Here is a 6195-nt window from a genome sequence, read left to right as displayed (position 1 = left end):
TAATGCCCCTGCCTCCTACTTACAAGGGCAGGCTGTGGCCATTGCCCTACCAATTGCATTGAGGCCGCTAAAGAATGTCGTTTCCTACCAAGCTACAGATGGAGAACCCCATAGGATGGCTACTTGGGGTTAACCTTGGAACAACAATGCAACAAGTCGTCCAGTCTGTACTAAGGAGAACATGAAAATGAAGTCTTCCCAGGCAATTCTGAATCTATCTGTACATAAATATGGTCTTCTGAGTTTCTACCGTCCAGCCAACATATTGTCAAGTGTCTGGGAGAGATGGAAAATTTTTTTTTTCAATTACATTTTAGAAAAACATTAACTTGGAATTTCAGTGACATTTATTGTCCTAAGAGAAGGGAAGAAATAGTCTGTCTTTGACTCCAGAAAGCCTAGAACAGAAGGAAGAGAAAAGTCTGACGAACCCCACTTTCTGAAATAAAAACAGATAACAAGTATAGCTGGGTTGCTAGTTACCATCTCCAGAAAAAGTCAGAAATGATACTAGAGCCATAAATGATACCTGGGACCTTTGTAACTCCCACATATTAGTTTCCTTAACCTTATGTCCATGTGGTGATTAGAAATAAAATCCTTAAAATGAAGAGGGTCTGTGTTCTGGTTAAAGCACCAAAAAGGAAAAGAGAGGTAGGACCACCTCATACAGCAGCCAAGGTGTGAGACAAGAGCCCTCAGGAGCTGTGGTAGCATATGCTGGATTGTGAGTGATCCATAATGATCCCCCAGACCTAGAGTGCTTTCTCTAATTTCTGTAAAGTACTGACTTTAAAGACTTTTTAGTTGCTAGGTGAATGCACAGCAAGTATCCAATTATTTAAAATTATATTAAAACCTATCCTTACAGCAGAGCAGAAAGTGAGTCACCCATAAATGGATATGGCCTAGATACATGATACAGGATGTCCCTCCATACACCACCCCAGTGCCAAGGAGCCATGAAGCTTGAAGAGACCCATGGTATGAGGAAGGCCCACTTGGTCCTGGGGAAATTGCAGTGTTATCTCAAGTGTATGAGCAAAGGTCTTTTATAGCTCCCACTACCAAAGCTACCTCTTCACTCATATGGCCACTTCTGGGTCACTGCCCAGTAGTCTGCAGATGCCAGAGTCAGCCTCAGGTGGGATCCGTAACCATGAATCCCTCTATTATGGGGACAACTTTATTAGAATGTGTCTTTCTACCTTTCACAAAAGGGTGATGCAGACAATATGATTGTAGCTACTCACATAAGCTACGCACTGCCTAAATGGTTTGCCTATGTAAGGAAAACTTGTATAAACTTGGGTTCTTCTATTTGCTGGAATTAACCATCCTAAGCATCCATTACATTTTGCAAGATTAATTGTGTTCTTAAATGCCCAGGTTTTTCATGGCTTTGGCAAAGCCATACCTAAGCATGTTGATAATCTGAGGCAGGAGAGTTTTTGATATCTGTTCTTTTGGGGCCTCTTCTCCTGCTTTACTCTTCTTTGGTAGGAATAATAATTTCTTTCCCTCTGTAGATCAGACAGAAAGAGGATATGAATAGCATAGCCCTGTAAAGGTTGAATGTCATCCAGTCATTTATTCAGGCCTGCTATGTTCACAGTATCCATTCATTCATTCAATAATTATTTAATGAGCACCTACTCTATGCCAGGCACCAGAGATATAGCAGTGAATGAAACAAAGTCTCAGCCTTCAAGAAGCTTCCATCTGGTGGAGGAGGTATAATAAGCAAGAAAACATATAATGTGGAAAGTACTGTGAAGAAAAAAAAAAGCTGGGTAAAGGGTTAGAGAGGGGCTGGTGGGGAGGTAGAATGGTTAGGAGGACTTCTCTGAGGAGGGGGGCACTTGAGCAGCAAGAATACAAGAGCAGGAAAGAAGCAGCAGCCCAGGCAGCCAGAAGAGTCAGTGCAAAGGCCAGAGGCAGAAGAGTCCTTGTGCTAAAGGATTAACGCTGTTCTGTTAAAGTGTCACTGAAAATTTGGAGCAATCAGGTATCTGATGGTTATCTGAGCAAACCCATAGTTCTACAAGTTGAAGACAACTAGCTGTAGAACTTTAAATTCTTTTGCAGTCTTTCGGGTATATGCAACACTTCTAGAAAGGCATATAGGTCCCTAAGAAGTAACTTTTTATGTTTATCATTGTACCACGGAACTAAATTTCAGAGGCCTGAGAACAGTTGTCCCAGAATGGACCTCACATAATCAATGCTGCATGATGGGAAGGCAAAACCACTTTGGAGCATGTGCTATCTGGTAAGGAAGGAAGGAACAGGATATTGTGGAATTTTTGCTCTATAATGAGTACAGTTGCTTTTACTCTGAGTGCCTCAGTTTCTTCAACTGCAAAAGAGGGAAAATAATACCAACTCAGGGAGACAATGAAAGCAGAAAAATGCCTGGGACGCATAGGTGTTCAATAAATGTTTGTTCTCACCAGCACATAGACCTATGTCTAAGGATTTTATTTTAAGGATTTTTATTTTTAATCATCTTGTGCAAATAGAATTTCTTTAAAAAGAAAAAAAAAATCCTAAAGCTTAAAAGCTTTAATAACTTCTGAGAATGTGACCTCCAAAAACAACAAGGTTAAGAGCAAAATAGTTTCATCTTTAATAAGTCTATATACACAAGAACCACAGAGGTAGTCTAGACACATATTTGAATATGTCCCTACCTAACTTATATTTTGTTTGGAAAATACATACCACACACTGATACATCTGAGTTACTTTACCTGCTCAAAATCAAATCCAGTAGAAACCAATCAATCCTGAAAAGTAAACTCCTGAAAGCCATGTTGTTCATAATTAAAAATAGCATTAAAAGTGAGAAACAGCAGAATCTAATGGTTAAGAGCACTAGTTCTGGAATAAGACCTTAGTGAAAGCTACATAGCCTTCAGTTTGACCTCTCTTAGCCTCATCTTCCTTATCTGTAAAATGAGGATAATAAGAATGCCTCATTAGGTTGTTCTGAGGATTAAATGAGATCATGCACATAACAGACTTAATATAGTGCTTGGCACTATAGTATAGAGGGATATCTTGGCTGTGGAGATCCAGTGCCAAGAAGAGAAGTCCCCATAACTTCCGGCTGTGAAAACCAGTGGAGATTGTGGCTGAATGAGAAGGAGGGTGGCTGGAGTCCCAGGCGTTTTTCTTAAAGGGCCTGAGTATGGACTTACTCACTGAGGGATTCACTTGTTCTGAGCTCCAGTGTTGGAGCAGCAGCTTAAAGGCACCAAGAACATACAGGAAAGAAAGAAATTATCTGGCTTCAAGATGAGGCTTTGAAGGCAGCTTTCTCTCAGAAGTGCTGGCAGAAGCCACTGTTCCTTTATTGAGCCCTCCCATCACCTAGCCTGCACGTGCAGGTGGGTGACATAGCTGAATCTCCATCAGCCTGACTAATACTGGTTGCCCTGCCCTGGTGATTCCCTGAGACCCTGCCCCACTCAACTTTTGGGCCCACTCAAACCACTTCCAGTGGCTTCTCCATACAAATGACCTGTCTTGGCTCCTGCTGTGGACTTTCCTAAAACCTCTCAAAGGTTCACAAAACCCAAACAAATAGCACCTCAGTGTGCCCTGTACCTTTTGCTAAGCCACCCAAGCCCAGGACTAGTGGCAGCTGGCCTCAGTTTGCAGCTTACCCTCTCCCCGGGTACCTCCTGGCCGAATACAAGTGGCAAGCATCTGTAGGTCATACCAAGTGGCCCCTGGAAAGACACAGGAAGTGGCTGAACTTAGCCTGCAACAGAAACCTTCCCAAGAGGCCCCAGAATTAAATCACTCGGTGGCCAGCTTCAGACCATACCAGAGCACTTAACCACTTCCACAAATGACACACCCAAAGGGCAGACTCGGCATGCAGTAGAGCCCAACTAAAGCAAATCTTGCTCCATATGGTCAGCCCCTGAATAACAGCTCCTGCGCTGTAGTCACCAGCTAGTCCTCATGACCAATCGGCCCAAAGGTCAACCCCTTCCTTTGATATGCAAACAGCAGCCAAGTTCAACTACAACAGGAGGGTACACCCAAACCATACAAAGGACACACATGGAGCATCCAGCTTAGGAGACCAGGGAGACTGTGCCACTGGGGTCCACAGGACACTTACAACATAGGGCCACTCTACTAAGACTGGTAAACATAGCAGCCCTACCTAATACATAGAAACAGACACAAGGAGGCAGTCACAACTGGAAGACAAGTAAATGTGTCCCAAATGAAAGAATAGAACAAAACTCCAGAAAAAGAATTAAGCAAAATAGAGGTAAGCAATCTAACAGATGTAAAGTTCGAAACACTGGTTATAAGAATGCTCAATGACCTCAGTGAGAACGTCAACAAAGAGATAGTAAACATTAAAAAGGACCAGTCAGAAATAAAGACGACAATAACTGAGATAAAGAATACCTTAGGAGGAATTAACAGTAGATTAGATGCGGTAGAGGTTTGAATCAGCGATTAAGACAATAAAGTAGCAGAAAACACTCAATCAGAACAGCGAAAAGAAGAAAGAATCCAAAAATATGAGGATAGTTTAAGGGACCTCATCATGTGGATATCAGAAGAAGAGAGAGGGGGAGAGAGAGAGAGAGACAGACAGACAGACAGACAGACAGAGAGACAGAGAGACAGAGAGACAGAGACAGAGACAGAGACAGAGACAGAGACAGAGACAGAGACAGAGACAGAGAGAGCACGCGTGCAATGAAATGAAAACCTATTTCAAGAAATATTGACAGAAAACTTCCTTAACCTGGCAAAGGAAATAGATATACAAGCCCAGGAAGCACAGAAAAATCCCAAACAAGATGACCCAAAGAAGCCCACACCAAGACAAATTATATTTAAAACGTTAAAGTTAAAAGACAAAGAGAGAACCTTAAAAGCAGCCAGAGAAAAGCAATTAGTTACCTACAAGGGAGCTGTCATAATACTGTCAGCTAATTTCTCAACAGAAACTTTGCAGGCCAGAAGGGATTAGCATGAAATATTCAATGGGCTGAAAAGCCAGGACCTACAAACAAGATTACTCGACCCAACAAAACTATCATTTAGAATGGAAGGACAGATAAAGAGCTTCCCAGATAAGAAAAAGCTAAAGAACTTCATCACCACCAAACAAGTATTATAAGAACTGTTAAAGGGGCTTCTTTAAGAAGAAGAAGAAAAAAAATCAAAAATGTAAATAATAAGATGACAATAACTACATACCTATCAACAATGACTATAAATGTAAATGGATTAAATGCTCCAATCAAAAAACATAGAGTGACTGAATGGATAAGAAAACAAGATCCTTACATATGCTACCTACAAGAGACTCACTTGAGATAGAAAGATAATACAGACTGAAAGTAAAGGGATGGAAAATATATATATATACACACACATATATATTTTCATATTTTTACTTATTTTAACAACTTTATTTTAGCATAATTGACACATAATAAGCCATATATATTTAGAGTGCACAATTTAAGTTTTGACATATGTATAAATCTACGAAGTCACCACATCAAGATAATGAACAAATCCAGCACCTTCAAGAGTTCTCGTCATGGAAAAGAAAAAAAAAAAAACTTGGGTAGCGATACTTAAACCAGACAAAATAGACTTTAAAACAAAGGCTATAACAAGAGACAAAGAAGAAACTAGCAATTCCACTTCTGGGTATTTAGCTGAAGAAACTCAAATTCAAAAAGACACAAACATCCATATGTTCATTGCAGCATCATTTACAATAGTCAAGATATGGAGGCAACCTGGGTATCCATCATCAATAGATGAATGGATAAAGAAGAAGTGATAGATATATACAATGGAATATTACTCAGCCATAAAAAGGAATAAAATCTTGCCATCTGCAACAACATAGATGGATCTGGAGAGTATTAGGCTAAATGAAATAAGTCAGACAAAGACAAATACCATATGATTTCACTTATATGTAGAATTTAAAAACAAACAAACAAACAAACAAAATGAACAAACTCATAGATACAGAGACTATTTTGATAGTTTCCAGGTCGGTGGTGATTAGGGGGATGAGTGAAGTGGGAAGGGATTAAGAAGTACTAATTGGCAGTCACAAAATAGTTATGGGAATGTAAAGTACAGCAAAGGGAACATAGCCAATAATATTGTAATAACTATATGGTGTCA

The sequence above is a fragment of the Pteropus vampyrus genome, unplaced genomic scaffold (genome assembly GCF_000151845.1).
Source record: "Pteropus vampyrus isolate Shadow unplaced genomic scaffold, Pvam_2.0 Scaffold627, whole genome shotgun sequence".
NCBI lineage: Eukaryota > Metazoa > Chordata > Mammalia > Chiroptera > Pteropodidae > Pteropus > Pteropus vampyrus.
The sequence above is the reverse complement of the archived record's forward strand: the minus strand, read 5'-3'. Positions refer to the sequence as shown.